The sequence below is a fragment of the Sturnus vulgaris genome, unplaced genomic scaffold (genome assembly GCF_052056855.1).
Source record: "Sturnus vulgaris isolate bStuVul1 unplaced genomic scaffold, bStuVul1.hap1 Scaffold_157, whole genome shotgun sequence".
Classification (NCBI taxonomy): domain Eukaryota; kingdom Metazoa; phylum Chordata; class Aves; order Passeriformes; family Sturnidae; genus Sturnus; species Sturnus vulgaris.
The window spans coordinates 6701549-6723372 of NW_028276074.1; positions in this window are offsets into that span (position 1 = coordinate 6701549).

The following is a 21824-nucleotide window of genomic DNA, read 5'->3' on the forward strand; positions in this document are numbered from 1 at the left end:
TGTAAGTATATATTTGTTGACTTGAATGTCTGCTGTTCTGAAGTTGTAAAAGTGAAATTTGGTAGGTGTTGCAGCTGATATATTGTCTGCCTGTTGAAAGGTAAATGTTCTTCAAGTGCTTGTGGTAAGACACTGTCCTGTTGTCCTTCAAGTTTCAAATGCAGTGCTTTGTACTGTACATTTGGAGGTTTTAAATTATCATTTTCTTAGATCAAAGAAATACGAAGACGAATCAAAGCTGGTTACCTTGGAGCTCCAAAAGAAGTCTGCTGAACTGGGTAAGGCTTGTAGAAAGGCAGAAAATGAGCTAGGCAGTAAGAAAAATGTTTTCTGCTGCTTTCTGGAAATGGACTGTCTGTAGTACTTGGAGGAATGATGTTACCTGTACCTGTCAGGAATGCCTGCATTTATTTGGACTCACCTGACTCCCCTTTCTTTGGTGGTCATTGGTCCTTGCACAGCCAAAGGGCAGTGCTGTGCAGAGCTCCAATGGCAAGGCCATCCATGCATGAATTCTCATGGAAGCAGTTTTGGTTTCCAGCTAAGACCAGTAGCACTGCAGGTGCCAGGAGTAGCAGACAGGATTTCTGTAGCTTGTAGCAGAGATAAAACTCTCCCATTAAGGTTTCTGCAGACCCTCCCCATGCTGGATGTGGCAGGGCTTATCTTTAAATCCTGCTTTGATATCGTGTGGTTTCTGGGGATGTGCTCCTCAGCCCCCAGAGTAAGAGTTCTGCCTTCAGCACTGTTTCCTGCTGTGCAGCACATGGGGCTGGATCTCATCTGACAGGTGAGAAATAGAATTGGATGTCCCTGTATACATTGAGGGCATCTAAAGAGAAATGTTCCAAAGTGAACTGCTAATGCTTGTCTAGAGCAAGGCAGGATGAGACCTGTGAGAATTCCACACCAAACACGACCTTGGTGTGGAGTACGTGCAAAAAATACCAGTATTGTGAATATGCACATAGAAAACATGTGGAAGTTAGTAATAACTGGTTTACTTTTTCAGCATATCCATGTGATCTGAACTTTCAGCAGTTCAGATTTTTTTTTTTTCTGGAACAATGCAAATGCATGAATACTTGGAGAATACTCTGGTCTTACAGTTCATGGTTTATTTGAAGCCATAATTGTGGAAAACATAATAGGCTCTGAATTTTATTTAAGATAAATAATTAGTTTCTGTTCAGATATAGATTTGCTCATGTCTTTCTTAATCATTTTTCAAAGTCTACATTTAGATTGAGTCATAAATGAGCTTTACAGTTTCTGAACTTAATCCAGTAAGTTTTGAGAACTGGCTATTGCAAAAGGGTAAGTGTGTTATACTGCCTGCTAAGTATGAAAAATTATTTCTGTTCCATTAATTTTGCATTACATGTGCTGTAGAAGAGATGACTAAGTTAAAATGTGACAAAGAAGTGCAACTTGAAGAGCTGTCAGAAACTCTGGTAAATGTTCATTTTATTAATCTCATGGCATTTGCTTTTCATATGAAATTCCTCTTGCTTTGTAAGTGCCTTAAATGCCATAAATAAATACAGTCTAGTCTACCTTAACATTTCTACTAAACTTTCTCATCCACAATTTCAGTGTTTTCTTTGAAGATCTTGTTTATTACCACTGTTTTTCTTGTCTCCTATGTTTTTGGTTTTTCTTGTCTCCCGTGTTTTGGTTTTCCTTGTCAGGTTTTTGGTTATTTCCTTCTTCATTCATGCCCATTCAAATGCCTTTATATCCCTCTGGATAGAAAGTTTTCCCATTTTTTTCTTACTTACAGGAAGGTAATTAGCTCTGGCCTCTGTGCACCCTGCTGTACTGTGGCACAGGCCCATTTTCTGTCACAGGAGTCTAAGCTATATGAATTACACTATTAACAGAGGTTTTTTTTCACGATGATTTTATATTTACAAGTCTAACAAGAAACCATATCAACTAAAGTTAAGGTAGTGTGAAATCAGGTGTGCATTTTACTACCTCTGCTTGTTGTTACAATCTGTGCATTGAGTGTTCTGAACTGAGTTTCACTAATTTTCTAAAATGGGCAAATTGGAGGATTCTTGCTGAAGAAGGATCTTGAGGGTACTGTAAAAAAATTGCAGAGAGAGAAAAATTTGGAGAGAGACATCAGAGAGGTGTGAAATAGGGCAAAAATAACATGTTTTTATAAATAGTCAAGTTACACATCCTAACTTGAACACAAGTACATGGAAGTAGCACACAGAGCAGTGTCCCACCCTGAGCTGCTCTGCTCACAGCAGTGACAGCAGGAGATCTCTGTCCTCCTGTGCACAGGGGCCTGGCTGCTGCCCCTTGCACTCCTACAGTGCCTGTACTGAGGATGGAGGCACAGCCCTGTTGATTGCCTTTCTGCTCTCTCCTATAGAACTGGAATTCTCTGATGTTTCTTTAGTCTTTTTTTTTTTACTTAGATGAATGCAAAAGCTTGTAAAGTCTGAAGCAAATATCTTTATTTAAAATGATGTCCAAGGACTCTAATTTAATAGTTTTGCAGACTGGGTAATGAAACTCACAGCAGGGGCCAGGTACAGCACTGGTGTCAGAGCTCTCATCTCACACCACTTCATATCCCAGCAGAGATATGTAAAGGTACAGTCTGGATAACCCATGGTGTGGATGTTGTTTGGTTCTTCTGAAAGCCTTGTGCTGTTAGCTCGTGTCTGACAACCACCATGAGTTGTAGTTTACACACGTGTGCTCAAAACTCCTTTTTCCTTCTGCAGAAAGAAATGCATGGTTTGAAAGCACAGCTGACTAGTACAGCTGAAAAGGAGCAAGATCATTTAAACCAGCTTTTGGCTCTGAAAACAGATCTTCAACAAGAGAAGTATGACCATTTTGAAAACACAGTATTTAATTTTTTTTGGTGTTATATAGAAGTTACTTTAATCCACAGTGAAATGAGCTGTGATTGTTTTCTAATGGAAGTTTTGAATCACACAATATAACATAAATTATATACTTACAGTTGTAAGTTACATTTTCTCTATTTGTATTATTCTATGGAATATGTAGTTCTTCCATATCTCTGACTTTGTTAACAAGAAGAGAAAGTTTCTGAATTCATTGTTAATCCTGCTTTGAACTACATCATCTTCACGGACCATTATATTTATATAAAAGTTGACTCTGGTTTTCTTTACTTCTTCTATCTCCTTTTTATATCACTGTGACTGCTGCAAATCCTGTATTTGTAGATAAAGGCCTGGACTTTTTTCAGCATGGAGTAACACTTGATAATGGGTATATTTAACTTCAAAGGAGATTTCAAAATGCATGTTCTTATTCCTCTTGGCCATTTGTTTTAAATTAGGTTAAAGAATGAACAACTAACAGTGTGTCTCAATAAGCTTTCACTAGAGAAAGAACAAATAGCACAGGAGAGAAATGATGTGGCTGCAGAACTCAAGAAACTGCAAGAAAAACAAGAGGCAAGTTGTAAAATTCCAGATTTTTTTAAAAGACAGTGCTCAGTTTTACAAATCAGATGATAAACTGCAACATGACATGGTTCTGTAGAGTACCTAAACAGTTTTTTGTGCTTGAATTGGGAAAGAAGTGTATTTACACTTGTGAATAAAGCAGGTCAGTGTGCTTTGGATGTCTTTGAATTTTTAAGAAGTCGCTTTGAATTTTATTTCTTTGCTGACATTGGTCTTTATTTAGGATAGTGAGAAAAAGGAAGAAAATACAAAGCAGTTAGTTGTAAACCTAGAAGAGGCAAATGGCCAGCTAAGGCAAGTAAAAACAAATATTAATATCTGATATTGTTTAAGGAAGTAGATTCAGATAGTTAGTTGTGTTCCTATGTTGCTTTCTGGGATTTTTTTGATTAATATTTTTCTAGATAATACAGCTAAACAGAAACTGTTCAGTTCTGCTGTTGGCAAGTACAAATTTTATCAGATTAGAAATACCTGTTGCTACAGGAACAATGTTTGCCATCATTTTGTTTTACATAGAAAGAGCTGTCCTGTTGTGCATTAGACATGTTAGGTGTGAAGGAAATGAAAATGGAAGTTCAAGGTTATGGATGAAATGTGACAAGGCAAAACTGGCTGAGTGTTACTCTGCAGAAATCTCTGTACCATCAGTTCAATAGACAGGCAGCCTCCCATGTTTCAGAGCTGCATTACAATAGTCCAGGTTAGGATGTCTTTTCCTTAGGTTAGCTGGAACATCTTCTCCTACTTAAAATAAAAAGTATGGACAGTTCACATCTTGACTTACTAGGCATGTTGCTTCATTTTAAGAACATTTTCATTGAGCAGCTTATGAAATTCCCATCAACATCAGCAGCTCTTTGTAGAAAATAAAACAGGAGTTTATTAGTACTGAAAGGAAGTTGAAGGTAAGAAGTAAATATTTACTAATGCTTGATAATTTGGCCCTTAGAAATGAACTGGAGTCTCTGAAGGAGAAAATGGCAAAGACAGGTGAAGAGATTCAAAGTAAACTGGATGAAAAGGAAGAAAACGTACGTATGGAAATATGTTACATAACCTGCAGGACAGAATTGAAATGTAAAATGTTTGTTGGGATTTTTTCTGCAAAGCTCTGCCTGGGGATGTGGTCTCTGCCAGGGGCTTTCTCCTGTCACAGCTGCTGCCAGCTGTGACATTGTGTGTCCACATGCTGAGCCCTGGTATTTTGAAAGACAAGCACAGTCACAGGGATGTTTATTCCTTGCTGGGAAATTGAATATGAAAGATTTGTTTGATTTCAGGCAAACAGGGAACCTGTTTTTCTTTTTTTTTTTTTTTTTCATATATCCACTGGGTGATGGATGGGCTCTAGATTAGTTTTTATATGTAGTGTGAGTTCTAGCTTAAATAGATTCAAATATTTTTACTTTCTGTAGTTTCAAAACAACCTGGGGTTTTTAGCATTAAAACAGATTTCATAATTTCATTGTAAAAGTCAAGGGTTTACAATTCTAATTTCAGATTAAGAGTATTGAAAATGAAATTTCAAGAAAGGAAAAGCAGTTGAAGAGTCTAGAAAATAATTGGGAAAATTCGTTTTTCAATAGATTTTAGGGAACTTCATACAAAGTATTTTTGAAATTGTGAAGATACTGGAGGTTTTTTCCTTCTTCTTTCTTAACTCTATAACCACTAAGGAACTGGTTCACTGCTATTAATTAAATTAATTAACATCTTGTAATACTTTATGGCTCAAACTCCAGTCATTCTAAGATACCAGCTTGTGTTTCAGTCCCATCAGAATAAACCAGACTGCTGCAAGTGCATGTTTGAGAATGTTGACAGCAATTGCTAACACAGGGAATAATGGTTAGGACTTAACTAATTAATGTTTGAAATATCTCTTCCAGGTTAATAATTTAAAGAAACAGATGGAAAATAAAGCCAAATGCTTTGAAGAGTTGCAGCAGGAGGTGTGTAGAGATTTTGAAAGTCACAAATACATCAACACATGGTATTTTGGGGTGACTTTTCAGCATTTTTCATCTGCTGTGATACCTTTAGATACACCTATGTAATTTAAAAATGTTCCTTTCTTATCCTAACTGATCAAATTAAGGAGTCGTCTTTGGAATCACTTGATCTGTTAAATTAGCCTTAATTTGAAAAAAGCAATTACAAAAATAATATCTTTAACAAACTTATACTTTTTTCATTTACTATATAGTATTATTTATGTACTTTTAATAAGGACCCATCACAGTTACCACTTGTAGAAAAGAATTCTGCACTAGCACAAATTGTAGAAACTTCACTGTAAAATATATATAACTTGTATTTTTGGTCATGACATCTTCACACCTTCTGTCAGCAGCATCTTAGTTTTAATTCCCATTCTGCCCCTCATTTGTTATTCCCTGTTGTTGCTCAGGGGGAGCCTTTCTTAAGGTCATGAAGAAACAGGATTTTCACAGTAATTATCTGAGCATTCTTTTGTTTGGAGAATTGTTCTGGAACCTGAACTGCACAAGAGGGAGTTATGGAATGAACTCCATTCAATAACAGGAACTTGATGAAAGCTGGAATTTTGAAGATTCTGACATTCTCGACACAGTTAAACCATTACATAACTCTGTTAACTTATTAAAGTGCAGTGCTTGTTTTGTTTTATTTCAACAGAATCAGGTGCTGAAAAAGAAAATTACTGCAGAAAGCAAGAAAACCAGTATTCATGAAGGGAAGGTAGGTTTAAATAACATCACATAGAAGATGAAGTGAATGTTTTTAAGTCCCAGTGTAACTAATGACAGTACTTGTTAAATACATTGTGAGCTGGTTTATGGATCTGGGATACAGATTTTGCAGGAATGAGCTCATAGTTTTTAGAAGATGCTTCCATTTTTAATCATTGGGCACTGACTATTGAACATTTAAATTAGATGGACTTCACATCACAATTAATTATGTTTCCAATCAGTCCCTTTCTTTTTTTTCCTTATATTGACAGTGGACTGAACAGTAACCCCATTGTGACAGAAAAGCATTTAAAAGACTTACATACATTACTCACTTCAGGCTGTTCTTTAAATGTGTTCTGCACTGTAAATCCCTCTGATGAGAATATTGTGTCCAGCTTTGGGTACTGCACTTAGGGAAAGAAGTGGACTTTTGGGAGGATATTCATATGAGAAACTTGAAAGGAAAAACTGTAATCCAAATGCACAGCTGGGAGGAAAATGTCCCATAAAACCTGTGAAAATCTTACATAGAATTACAAGAGAGAGAATAAAATCTCCATCTCTATTTGTTTTTTTCCAAGGAATTCACAGCATTTAGGGTAGTCTTTCCCATTGTGCTGTTGCCATTGTTTCTTTGAGTATTTTCTAACTCACTTCAGGACAAAGTTCAGTTCTTCATAAAAAAAAAGCTGAACTTTTAAATAGGAAACACTTTAATCATATGCCTGAGAAGTAACAGTGTGTTTCTGCTCAAAAATAAGAGGTAAAAAAAAAAAATTAACATATTAATTCCTAAACAAATAACAGCAGCAATTCTGCATTCCCAAAAGGTGAATAAATTGCAGTTAGAAATGGAAAATATGAACAAGCAACATAAGGAAGCAGTTGACATCTATCAAAAAGAGATAGAAACAAGAAAAGTGAATGAAAAGAAACTTAATGAACAGGTGAGAGGTGTTAATTTTTACTGCAATTAATTTTTTTTTTATTTAAAATGTTTTTATGAAGCTTTATTGGCCAAAGCCCAGAGCCCTTGCTCTTACATTTCAGTCTTATTAACAGAAATGGTTGTTGTGTATGCCTGTGAGCAAAGCTTTAGTACATCAGGTGCTTAAGTTGAAATATTTGAATATATCTTTGAAAATAAGAACCCAGTTAAAAATTCTTTCTTTCAAGATATAGTTCAAAGAAATTCTACCCTTGGTATAAAGTCAGCATAGCTAAATGAGATTATAACTTCTCCCATATTAGTATTTTTTTGCCCACACATTTTTTGATGGTAATGCTAAGAAATGTTAGGGCAGAGTGCTTGAAATGGCCTTTGGGTTCAAAGTGAACTTGTACCTTTAATCTTGCCCATTTTAACAATCTGCATAAAAGATGTCAGATTTGAAAAGGATCTCAAAAGCAAATGAAGTCCAAGTGGGACTACACTGCACCCACAGGGGGAAGAAAAAATTAAAGTAATATTTTTAAAATATATATTGTTATGTTTGTGAATGAAATGCAATTTACTGCTCCCAGGTAGAAAAGCTGAGGTTGCTTTATGAGGAAGCAGCAGTGATACAGAGAGAAACTGATATCCACTGTCAGCACAAGATAACTGAAATGGTGGCACTTATGGAAAAGCACAAGGTAAGAGATTTTACTGATTGCTGGCATTTGTAATGTGTTAATAACCCTTCAAACCCACAAAGAGGCCTGAGTCTGGGAAAAGGAAGCTGAACACATGCTTGACTTTTCATCACCTAAAATCAAATTCATTTGAAGATTTTGGAAATATGCCTATGGGCAGATAAATTCCATTTCTCTAAACTTCTAGGATTTAATTTTTTATTTTAAAGTTAGGCTTCCTTTAATACCCTCTGAATGCAGTATTTATCAGTATCAGTTTGGCCTCCTTCTCTGGGGAAATTACTTAGTGCCTGTCAGCAGTTTATCTTGACACATTTTAGTTTACCTTTCTATTACTCTCTTTTGCAGTATCTTTAGCAGATCCCATTAATAAAAATAGCATGGCTGGCTCTTAGGTGCTGAACACATATTGCATAGAAATAAAGCACTCTCTGCCAGTCCACAAAATAATACTGCATTGAGCATTTGATTTCTGCAGTTTCTGCAGAAGCATCAGTGTTTGTTCATGGTGCTTTCTGAATCTTCTGAGGAGCCTGGTTTGAAAAAATGATGTTTTAAGACTGGATAGATCTATAATTGTAACATTTCCATGTTACAAATCACATGTTTTGAGTTTGTTGTTGGTTTGGTTTTTTTAACACAGAACGAATATGATAAAATGGTTGAAGAAAAAGATGCAGAATTAAGAGTATATAAAATTAAACAGCAAAAGCAGTTATCATCAGCAAGAGCACTGGTAAGGAGTACTTTCCAATGTTAAATAATTCAGTGGAGGGGCTGATGTTCTTGTGTAGTGGTTTGATACTGGCTAAGCTTCAGGCACGCACAAAAAAAACATTCACTCATTTTTCTCTTCTGTAGTTGAGTCGAGGAGGGGAAGGAAAAATTGAAGGGTTCATGAATTGGGATAAGGATTAGGAGAAAAACACTTTAGGGGTAAAACAAGTTCAAACTTAAACAGTATCAAGAAAATGTATTAGAAATAGATTTAAAAGTGGGTAATGAGAATTAAAATGAACCTTTAGAACACCTTTTATCCCAGTCCCTCCCTGCTGCCCACCAACAGCACAGGGAGACAAAACGTGATCTCTAGTCAGTTTGTCACTTGTAAAAATCTTTTTTCAGTTTGCTTAGAGAGTTTCTTGCTGTGCTGTGGGGTCTTTCCCAATGGAGACAGTTCTCTCTGAACTTTTCCAGTGTGGTTTTATTTTTTAGCAGTAGCAGTCCTGCCTGACCTGCTGCAACATGAGTCCCTCCCACAGGCAAACAGAATTCCCACAGCTGTTGTGCATGGGCCATTAGTTCATGGGGTGAAGTCTTTTGAGGATGAGCTGTTCTAGTTTGGAAACAAGGGGCCTCTTTATCTTCTCTCTTTGTTTGAATTTCCCATTAGATGACAGCTTTTTAACATCCACTCACTCCAGCATGGGCACCTTTTCTCATGGGCTGTGAGTGGATCTGTGCATTCCCCCATGTGCTTTGTGAATTCCAGGGACACAGTTTGTGTGTTATAGTCCTCACTATGGCTTGCAGAAGAATCTCAGCTCTGATGTTTGGAGCACTTCTTTTCCTTCCTTCCCCTCACTGACTTTAGTGTCACCACGTTCTTTTCACGTATCTTCACTTTTTCCCCTTCTCTGATTCAGGAGAAAATTGTTGTCTGCAGGTTCATTTTTACTCAAGTTCTATCAATTGTAAAGTTCTTACGGGTTTTGCAGCTCTGAAAGGCTGATCTCAGTTTTCCAGGGATGACAGACCAAGAAACTGGGTGTGCAGGGACATTTATACAGGGGAGGTTCTCGGGGAGGGCACAAATTCTTTACCAATAGGGGAAGGCTGGGGAGGAGCACAAGGTGAGGTTTACAATACATAACCCAAGGAAACACGGGGAGGGAACAATTGAAACAGATCAATGGGGCTTCAAAGAACAGGGAATTGACAGGGAAGTTTCCAAACTAAAGGGTAGGTAAAAAGTGGGATTGACAACTTAATGGTGGGAGGAACAGGGAACATTCTGGATCAAGGGGCAGGTTTAGGGCAAGATGGACAACTAGGTGGGAAGGTACAGTTTAACAATGCAGGGGGGAATGGAACAAATTATTGAGAAGAGAACACACCACAACATCTCCCTGAAACCATGAGGGATGAGAACACACTGCAACATCTCCCTCAAACCATGAGGGATGAGAACACACTGCAACGCCGTTACTGCCGCACATTTCCACCCCTCAGAAGAAGAAGAAGAAGTGCACACAGTTTTTTTCTTCCTTAAATCTGTCATCACAGAAGCATTACCAACTTTTAAAATCAGACCAGCAATGTGTCCATCATCACCACCTTCAGAAATTGGCTCTGCTGGACACAGAAGAAGCTTTCTCTCTCAGAAGCCACTTCTGTGGCTTCCTTCTGTGAAAAACGAGGTTCCCTTTCCTGGTAAAATTTAAAAGGTTGAAGAAAAAAAAATGAGACAAAAAATAAAGCAAAAGGTTATAAAGGCTTGGTGCTTGACATTCAGCCAAGACCACCCACTAACTCAGACAACACTTCTTTAAATGCATCAACATGTTGTATATTCATAGATCTTCAAGCATTATTCAAAATCATCCCCCCCCCCAACCTGTAAATCAAATTTTTTTTCTTCCCTGGGGTTCTAGTGTCCAATAATCCAAGAATGTGAACAATTTCCTGATTATCTTTTTTTTACCATTCTCTCATTTTTATCGTTCTCATACATGAACAAAACCTTTTTACATCATCATTTTATACTCCAAGAAAAATATATGTATTTATCACACTACTATTTCTAAGTTCTGTTAATAGCAGAACTAAAAGAAACTGTATTCATACAGCAGAGTTTTCCAACATTATACATACAGCATTCATTTTAATATTTGTGAAAAGCCAATAATAGAATATGTTCTTATAACACTCCACCCCCACTGAGAGCCAAGCTGTGTTAAACCCACACACCTTGAGTGTAATAGAATTATAAATGTCATGTTTTACTTCTTCCTATTGAATATTTGGGGAGGGGTTAACTATCTGCTTTAGTGGGACTGAACAGTAAAAATCAGACCACTAATTTATTTCCTTTTATTGTCTTACAGATCTTATTCTGGGCACTAAAAACTCCAAATGCTTCTAAAACTAAATGGGAGTAGCAGTGTGTTTGTGTCTACTCTTCCAGCCAGTGTGTCATGTTCTGACTTCACAGTTTGAATAGGAAATTTTTGTTTTAAATAGTTCAATTCTGCCCTCTCACCCCATTCTCCCAAGTGTTTTAAGGTCTTACCTTGAACACTTATGATCAACTACCTGTTTCCTATAGTACTTCAGTCTTTAATTTTAAACAAGGTAAAGCAAAGCTTCATGTATAGGGTTGAAAAACAAATAGAATTATCTTTTGTATCTAATGAATATCCCTATTAAGTATTTTGGACTGTTTTCTTTTTTCTGGATTGGGCATAGTTAACCCTAGCCTTTATTTAATTGTTTTTAGGAAAATGAGCTGTCATGTTTGAAACGTGAACTGTCATCCCTTAAGGAGCAGCTGAAAGCAGAAATTGAAGAAAAGGTGGAGTTTTTCACTAACTGAGCAGTGTGGGTGAGGTGTGGCCTGGGCTTGTGCTCTAGAAGTTGTGTAAGGAATGAAATTGAATAGAAAAACAGTGTCTGGTCATATATTTGTGTGAAGTTTGTAACAGTCTGTGATTATAAACTGTGTTCTGTAATTACACCAAGAAGATTCTTAACAACTGAATTCCAATAAATATTTCCTTCCTATCACATAACTCTGTTTTAGGAGAATCTTGTAAAAGAGCACTCTGGAAATATGATTCCTGAAAGTGAAAAGAAACACAAGGTAACTTTAACTTTTTAATTGGTTTTAGAGTTTGGAAGTATTTATATGTGTAGAATCAATTGAAGTGCCATGATGAATTATTTGTGTTCAGCAAAACACATTTTGTGTTCTTAATTCTCTGTATTTCTTACTTCTCTGTAGTTGCTTAATTTTTTTTTCCTGAGATAAGCAGGGATTTTAAATGGTGATCCCATTCCATGGAGACATTAGACAGCAGTTTATGGAAGGGCTCCCAGTGTGTCATTTTTGTTTCTCAGTTGTTGCTTTATATCTCTAGAATTGTTTTACTTAGTCTTCAAAACTGTCCATTTATAAAAGCACTTTTTTCTCTATGGAAGGGAAAAAAGTTTATATAGCTGTAAAAATTATTGAAGTATCAAAGTATTCCTGAATACTGAATACTGCAGAACTTGCCCTTCTTCCCTGTCAGGAGTTTGCTTGTGGTTTTCATCTTGGAACAACAGAATCCACCATCGTTTTGGTGTTACCTTTCTAAAAAAGGACTGCACTGGACTATTGCAATGTTTCTCAGTTTAACTTCTAGTGAAAGGGCTGTTTCAAGTAACACCAATCTTGATATTGCTGTCAATCTTTCTCTGAAAGCCTCTTCCTGCAGTTTTGTTAGTTTCCATTTTCTGAGATGTTTGATACAGTCCACGTGTAGTGGCTGCAATTGAGAATAACCAGAATTTCTGCAGATAAACGTAGAGAACAATGTGCCATGAAACTCAACTCTTCCACATCTTCCTGTTCATTCTCCTAGTTTGGCAACCAAAAAAAGGATATTTCTACCCCACCCCACTTTGTTTGGGTCTTTGCTTCGTGTTTGGATGGAAAGAAAATAATTCCACCACGTCTCTCAGGTGTCTTCTTGGACACTCAGACTGTAAAGTGGGTCATGAGATTGGGTTTAGACTCTATATTTACCCCATAAAATAGAATTTAAAACTACAAACATTTTCCTTCCCAGACATATATTATAAAGACTCCTCCAACAGATAAACTGCAAAGTGGAAGAAGCACAAACCTGCCCTCGGAGCAGAGCACAAGGAAAAAGCAAAAAGTGCTTGTCCAGCTGGATTCTCAGTCAGACAGCTCTGAGCACACTGACCTCCTGGTAAGGGCCAGGGAACAAATCCTGTGCTGAACAGTTCTTTGTGCTCACTGCTGTGTCTGAGAGTGAAGATAAAGGGTTTGGGCTTCTACATTCAAGCCAGTATTTATGTGTATATTTTTACTTAATTGGCTCTTTCTGGAATTGTGGTTATATGTACATAATTTGCATTCTTTGTATTCAACTGTTATGGCTCATAACAACATCTTTTTTTTTTTTTATAGTTTAATATCCTGAGAGGGAAAGAAAAAGTATTTTTTAATATATTGTGACTAAATAACTTTTTAATTTATTAGAGCATAGTTTCTGAAGAAGAAATGTTTAAAAAATTGTACAAAGATTATCCACAAGCTTCACAATTACATTCCACAGCACCAAAAAAGGTATGTTATCCTTTCATAAGATTAAACCAAACAGTTAATGAGATTGTTTACAGAAACTGATGGATGGCTTTATTTCCCTTCCTAGACACCAGCTCCATGCCATGGGAAATCTCCAGGCTCTGCACTGAAACTCCAAACCATGAGGAGAATGCGCCAGGCGGGGTGGGCGGCGGTTTCCAAAATGGACAGGAAAAGAAAAATTCAAGAAGCTGTAAAGCTCTTTGCTTAAAATGCAGAAATGCCCAGTGCCCTGGAATTGCTTCCCGGTCCCTCCACAGCGTTGTTATTCTGAGTTAGCACTTTGTTGCATTTTTCTGTCGTGCTCAGTGTGTTTAATATTATTTTCATTTCCTTTACACATATAAACTTCATAGATCTATAACTGCATCCTCCTGCAGAGCATTTTCCACCTTTCCTCCCTTGTGCTTCAAAATGTTGGGACACAAATCAGCCAATTTAAAATTTTGAAAAAAATATAACTGCATAGAAAGTTGTTTCAAAGCTGCTTCTGTCATTAGAAATTCTGGTTTTAAAGAACTTCTGTTCTTTTAAATTTACTGTTTTTCTGAATAGATAACACAGTGAAAGAAATGTAGGTGTTAAATGTATGCACTTTTGCCTGAAGTCTTCTGGTTTTTCCCATTTCACTGGCTGGTAGACCTGTCTTTTTAGACTGTTTTGTTTTCACTATGTTAAAACGGTTTTGGAATTTCTACAATGGAAGTTTCAATAGAGTTACTTGCATTAAAAGATATTTCATCTTCATAAAGAGTAAAATATGCATGTTATAAGATATGAAAGCAATGTTAAGATGCCATTAAATTGTTTTTCTGAAATATAAAGTGTGGGACTAAATGTTGTTGCTTTAAATATTTGAACACAGACAGAAATCACCAGGCAGCCTTCCTAGGGACCAGCAGCTTCTGCCACAGAAGTGTAAGGATAGATTAGAACATCTATTTCTGTATTAATCCTGATTAATCTTGCTTTCACAACAATGACAACTCCCAGTTCAGAGCCTAGAGATAACAAAAAACCTACAAGTTTCTTCAAACTTCCAATAGAATGAAAAATCTTCAAATAGAATGAAAAATCAAAAATCCGAGATTTGTCTGAAGTGGAAAGCAAAACATATTTATTGCCTTCTTTTTGTGTAGTCTTATGGATAGGCCAGTAGTTTGAGTTCCTTATGTTGAGTAGGGATGTTGTCCTGGTTTAGGGCAAATTTGGGGGAAAACCTCCATAAGGAGCCCCCAGATAGCAAAGCCCACAACTCCTCCCCCGTCCCCCCCACCGGGTTCGAGAAGAATTTCCTCAGAGACGAGTAAGAAAAAAAATCTGTTTATTTAACAAGAAAAACACTCCCCAGCACAGGAAAAAAACAACACCAGCTGACAAAATAACTCACCGTTCTGAAGGGATGACAAACTCAGTCTCTTTGGCCAGTGGTCGCCCAGTTCTCAGTCTCTGGCCCTGGGGAATGACTGCTGCAGGTGACAGAATGCAGACTCCCCGTGTTTTTTGGGGTTTCCCAGGTCCCCGTCCAGAACAGGTTCAGATGGTATCCAGGAGAGGGAGGGGACGGGGTGGAAAAGAAAACAGTCCAGGGAAAAAGTTGGACTGCCTAGCTGAACTAACTAATAAGCAAAAAGCAAAGGCAAAGCGAAGGAAAGAAAAAGAGGCAGAAGCGAGCAAGCAGGCAAGCAAGCAAACAGAGCTAAAACCTCTCCTAAACATAGACCATGGGGGAGGTGAGCCGGCTGATAACAAGACAAAACAAAGCTTCACTTTCAGAGTCAGTCCTGAAAGCTCAGGACATAATACCAAACATAATCAGAACACACAATGGGAGATACAAACACCATAACATCACCCTAGGACAGCAATCCACTCCTGATATTCTTGTACCTTCTGTCTTCCTGCCATTCTATTCACATCCCACTTTGAATCCTGGGGGGGAAAGAATTCCTTTACATCCCCTCCCATGTCTTACGGTGCTCCTGGGCCAAATCCCAGGGTACCTTTGGGATCAGCTGTTTCTCTGGTTCTGTCATTGCATGGAACAGTAACTGTATAGCATTCCAAACCGGGTTATGTGATTTCACTATTAACCAAAAGTGTTCAGCTCTACTTAGAGGGTCCTTTCTGTAATCCTTTACATTCCTTTTCCAGATTTCCAAATCATTGGTGCTGAAGGGAACCTTTAGTAGCATCATTGTTCCATCTGGTCCCACTTCTTCTCTAAGTGGTGCCTGCAAAGGTGCTGGTTGTTCCCTAGCTTTGCCCTTGTATGGGAGGATGCTGGACTTCCCAGGGGTGTTGGAGTTTGATCTGGTGCCCTTCCTGGGCTCCCACCCAACTCTAGTGATGGAGGAGGGGAGATCATCCAGATCAGAGTCTTCTTCCTTATATACCTTGTCATTTTTAGTGCACTTCTGACCAAGACTACAGGCTGAGCAGCATCATTTTAATATATGTGAGACCCTTCTGTTTTCTCTTTCCATTGCAAGGATCAGTGGGTCTTGTGGAGGGTTAATACCACAATGCCTTCGCCATTCTGGGTGGTTCTGTAAGATGAAAAACATCTGCATATGGTGCCTCATCCCATTTTCCTTCCCACCTTAAAAACAACATTCACTTTAACATGGTGTTACAGTCCCATGCTCCATTTAATGGCCACTTTACCCCATCTTCTAATTTCTAGAGAGGCCACCATTGATTCGAGTATTTGATGAAAACCCTTTTGCTCTCGGTTTCTCTTGTCTCCACAACTTCCTTCCAGTGGGTCAGTATACATCCTAAAGGGCTCCTCCTAGGCACCTCTTTATTTTGCTGGGTCCCCATGATTTCTCTCCTTATTTCTCTTATCTCCTCTCCCAAACCTCTGCTGGCAATATTCTTTCACTTCCTCCCAGTGGTCATCGAAAACGTGACAATCCTTGGGAACTGAAAGACTCTTTGCACAGATCAAATTCACAATCTCACACTCAACCTGTATTAATTCCTGAATATGATGCCATGGGTCCGGGGTACACCTGGGGCATGTAGGCGTCCACCTCCTAGATCTGCAGTGCCACTTCCTTTTGCACCAATGACACTGTAGGAGGTCCCAGGCTGGATGCCACCTTGGTGTCCAAATTGCTGGTCCACACGCAAAGCAAGGAATTGGTCTAACCCTTCTAGGTTCCCTTTCGATTAGAGGTTGCTCCCAATCAAAACCCCAGATAACTATCTATGGAATCAGAGAATATTCCTCCCAAGTGTACCTGCTCTACTCCCCTGTCCTCCCGTACCAACCGTACAAGTTTCCCTTGATCCCTCAAGAAATCCGGGGGCTCAATCTGGATCCACCTAGAAAGGGCTTCCTCCTTGCTTGGTTGAGCCTTCTGCACTCACTCCCAGCTTCCACCACCTCTTTAACTCTGACAGTTTCAAAAAAAAAATCACTGACCTGTCATTGACAGTTACAGACACAAGAGGGCAGCATCACATCAGAAACAATAGAATCTCACGCCTCAGAAAAGAACAGAAATCTCAACTTGTTGCAATGACAGTTAATAACACAAGAGGGCAGTGTTACACCAGACATTGCACAGGTCCACTACAGAAAACAGAGAAGACATTCCCCAAAATCCAAAATCTCCACCACCAAAATGAGAGTGATGCAAACACAAAACACCAACCACCATATAAAATACTTCCTTCCACCACCCTACAACAAACAACAAGCACAATTTATGGCAGTTAGGGTTATGGCAGTGATTTATGCTGTTAATAATATTGATAACACTGTAGGTCCTTTTCAAATTACCCCCAAACTTGCTCGTGGCCACCCTAAGTGGTCAACAGAAACCCCTTTGCCAGCTTCCAAATACCTTCCCCAAACCTGTCAGCTCTGTGTGTCGGATGTCTCTGACACACTGTTAGCCATGTGCAGGCATCCCTAGTGTCTTACAGGCTCACCTTACCTTGGGCCTCCCCCAAAACATTTTGGTCAAACGTTCCTCTAGGCCATATAGGAGGTTGATTGCTCGTCCCCGCAGAGAGTGACCGGGGAGCAGAGGTCAGCTCTGGAAAAAGTCCGGGGTGCACTGGGATGTCGATGTCCCCTGTGCTCCAGCAGACAGACGAAGACCTTCTGGCTGGCTCAACAACTGATTTCGAGAATCAGCACTTGACACTGCAATTGTAGAGAGTGTTTCATTGGCAGCACATGGGGGACACATGGGGGGATATTTCCTCCAAACCACGTGTGCCTGGTCAAGACAGGTTCCAGGTATAAATACACATTGATCCCACAAGCCCACACCTCCCTGCCCACCCATCTCCACCTTCTCTCCCTTTGTATTATAATTAGCTGCCACCCCTCCTGGTGGTTGTGTTTGGTGGTTTTTGGGATGAAGGCTGTGTGTCTTCCTCAGTAATCGCTGTTTGAGCTCTACTTTTGGGCAGGCACAGTGGAGGTTTGGCTCTCCCTCAGGTCAGTTTGTCCCACTCAAAACCACCTGTCTGGTCCTGGCTGGTTTCTGGAGCCACAGGTTTCTGTTTTGTTGGGTTTGTACAATAGCCAGGTCTTGCTTTCCTGAGTTTTTGCAATATATGTTATCTTAAAGCTTTTTCCTGGCAAATAAGTTCCTATATGGTTTGTTGCATACCGTTTCTGCTATGAGCACAATTTCCCCTCTACCTGCTTAAGCATATCATAGACTTCTAAGGTTCTGAATTTTCAAAACCATTTATGTTCCCCATCTCACTAGATCACCCTGGGAGCCTCTAGACCACACTGGGAGCAGGTTTGGGTGCATCAACCCTTACTGGTTTCTACTGGGAGCTGCTGCCACAGGCCTCAGGGGCTCAGGAGTGGCTCCCAGTGCTTACTGGCTTATACTGGTGCCCTTCCACTACAAACCTGGGAGCCCTTAGACTACATTGAGGATGGATTTGGATACATGAGGCCTTACTGGTTTCGAGTGGGAGCTGCCAGCACGGGCCTCAGAAGCTCGGGGGTGGCTCCCAGTGCTTACTGTTTTATACTGGTGCCCTCTCAGTCTATGCCTAGGAACACCAGTGGGTGCTGGCAGGCAGGCAGGACCTTGAGGCCAAGCTATCCTTTGCTGGGGCACTGCTGAGCTGTGACTTCTCCAACTTCTCAGCCTGGCACCACTGTCTGCAGCTGCCAGGGACTCTGGAAAGGGAGAGGCTGGAGCACTGCCCAATGAAAGGCTGAAGAAATGTCAGCAATTCCCCAGTAAACTTCCCACAATTTCACGGGATGCCCAAAATTTTGCAGCCCTTCCCTCACCTAAAGTGGGAGGTGATGCGTTCTGTTGGGTTGAATGAGTAGAACTGGTGTCTCTAAATCCCCTTTGACTTTAATGGGTTCACGTGAACTCTGGTACACTTGAGTATTCAGATATTGGGGTGTCCACCACTTTCCTGTAGAGATTTTGGGGTGCCCCCTTTGCCCCCTCCCAGAGCTAGAGCTGGTGCAGAACACTGTCTTCAGCAACCCCATGGACCAAAGCACCTGGGTGTACCTGCACTGCATCCTCTCCTGAGGTAACTCAGGGCTCCCTCCCACCCTTGAGGCCCTCACCTGGAGTTTTGGGGTACCCCCTGAATGTTGAGGTGCCCCCCAACAGCCCCTCGGCTGCCAAGGGTCATCTGTGTCCACGTCGACTGGGAGGACAGTGGTCATCATCTTCTCCTGGCCCATCCAGGTGAGTCAGAACACTTGGGTGCTCCAAAAATAACCTGGAGATCCCCCAAAATTTTCTGTGTACACCTGTGTACTTGCTCAAATCACCTGGATCTCCCCAAAAATCACCTGGGGACACCTGGGCATCCCTAAAAATCACCTCAGTGCACATCAGTACCCCTGAAAATCACCTGGATTACCCCAATAATCACGTGGATACACCTTGGGTACCTCTGGAACACCTAAATCACCAAAACCACTGAGGGCCCCCAAAACTGGTGTCCCAAAAATCCTCATTGCTTTGACTGGGTGGACCTGGTGTCCCTGAATCCCCATTGACTTTAAAGGGTACATGTTGAGTCCCGTTTATACCCATTTATCTCTATAAATCTCTCCCAGTGGTCCCACTTATGTCCCAGTGCTCCCAGTAACCCCAGTGTCCCCCCTTAGCCCTTCCCAGTGCTCCCAGTTGAACCACTAACTCTTCCGAATCAAGCCCTATTAATGGGTAGTCCTGGTATCCCTCAATCCCCTTTGACTTCAATGGGTAAACCCAATGTCTGAAAATTTTTGGTGCCAAAAATCCCAACTTCGGGCTCGGAATTCCCAGATTTGGGGCTAAAAATGAAGATTTTGGGTTTAAGTGGAGGCACAGCTCCAGAACAGGCTGAAGGTGTGGGATCAAGAATTTGTGATTAGCTCCCAGGAATTATGCCAGGACTTCCAGAGTGTCTGCACCATGATCCTCAAATGGAAATTCCCAGAATTCAGCCCAGTATTTCCCCCAAATTTCCCCATTTTAGCACCAAATTTCTGCAAAATCCCCATTGACTGGTGGGTAATCCCGGTTTCCCTAAATCCCTATTGATTTCAAAAGGTAGACCTGATGTTCCTAAATCCCCTTTGATTTTTTAAAATAGGTCGACTTGCTATTCCTACATTGCCATAGATTTCAAAGGGTAGACCTGATGTCCATAAGATCTCTATTGGGAGATTAATATTACAAGAGATGGAACAACTGAGAGACATTGTCAAAGATGGTTTATTGCTTTATTTCATCAGTCTCATAGAAGGGTGAGACATTAAAGGTGTTACATCCAGTGCCATAATATCAGAAGCTTCCTCATTCTTAGTTAGAAATGCCTTATGTTAGTTTTTTAGGCAATCAAAAGTTTCTATGAACTTTGCTGGTGTCTTTTTATACCAATCATTAATTGCTTTGCTTCCCATGACTTCAGTGCAATGCATCATTTTTCAGTATATCATATAACACTGCAGAAACCTACATTGATACATCTTAACATCTAATTAACTTTATAACAAGTTATTTTTGCTAAACTTTAAAGTCTTTTACTTATTTAACATACTGCTTTGCTTACATAATACATATTTCTGTTTTCTTGAAGCATATTTTTACTTAAACTACAAACTTATATTCTTGTTTTGTCTGTTTCACTTTAATGCTCTAATTCTCTAAGCCTTCTCCAAGGTCTTAGCTCAAACCCTGTATCCATCTCTGTCTCTGAGCCTGTATGCCCAAGGCCCTGAGAGCTCTCCGTGCCTTCATTTCCCACACTGCAGTATCCCAATGGACCCTTGGTTCCATGGGGACTCACAATGGCAGAAGGGTCTCCTTGGTTCCACAAGGTCCTGCAGAGCCCCTTGATTCAACGAGGCCTCAAAGTGTCATCATGGTCTCCAGGATTTCATGAGGCCCCACAGAGTCACAATGGGCCTTTTGTTCCATGGGGTCCAGCACTGTTCCATGAATCCTCAGTTCCATGGGGCCCTGTAGTGTCACAATGGACTCCTTGGTTCAATGGTGCCACACAGTGACACAATCACCCCTTGGCCTGACAACACCCCCCAGTGTCACAATGGTTCCTTGCTTCCATGAGGCCTTGCAGTGTCACAATGGACTCCTTGGTTCCATGAGGCTACAAAGTGTCACAGTGGCCCCTTGATTCAGTGAGGCCTGTGATGCCTTTAAGATTTTAGCCTATATATTTTTCAAATCCTATACTCAATAGTGCATAACTCTAAACTCCATATAAAATGTTAGTTAACTGTATTCACAGTTTGGTCAGACAAAACAATTCCTCTAGGCCTGAAACTCAAGGACACCCTACAGTCTCAGGGTCTGAAAAGTATAAACAAAAGTGATTTCAGGGGTGAGAAAACTGAAGGAATATGGCTTCATTACCTGAAGCTGTAATTGCAGGATTAATCCCTGATATGCAAATGGACCAAACTTAAATCTGTCTGAAAAACTCATCATCACAATCCATCTTGAGTGTAGCCCCTGGGAGGCTTTTGCCTGCCCAAGGTCAATCTATTGAAGGCCTTTAATAAATACCCACTTTATACTCTTAACCTTGGCTAGCCTCTGTTCTAGGTAGCCACTCTAAGGCATCACCTGTAGTGTCACAATAGTCTCCATGATTCCATAAGGCCCTGCAGTGTCAAAATAAATCATTGATTCCATGAAACCTTGCAGTTTCACCATAGACCATTGATTCCATGAGACCCCACAGTGTCACAACAGACCACTGGTTTCACTGAGCCCCAAAGTGTCACTATGGCTCCCTTGGCTCCACAAGGCTCTGAAGTGCCACAATGGCCCTTTGGTTTCACAAGGCCTCAAAGTGTAAAAATGGCTTCCATGATTTCATGAGGCCCTGCTGTGTCACAATGCACCTTTGGTTCCATGGTGCCCCATAGTGTCAAAATGGTCTCCTTGGTTCCACGCTGTCAGAATGGACCCTTCATCCCATGCAGACCCACACTGTTCACTGTAGTGCCCTTGATTCCATGAGGCCCTGCCATGCTCTAATGGCCCCTTGGTTCCAGTGGGTTCCAAAGTGTCAGAATGGTCTCCATTGTTCCATGAGGCCCCACAATGTCACTGTGGTCCCCTTGGTTCCATAGGGCCCCACAGTGTAACA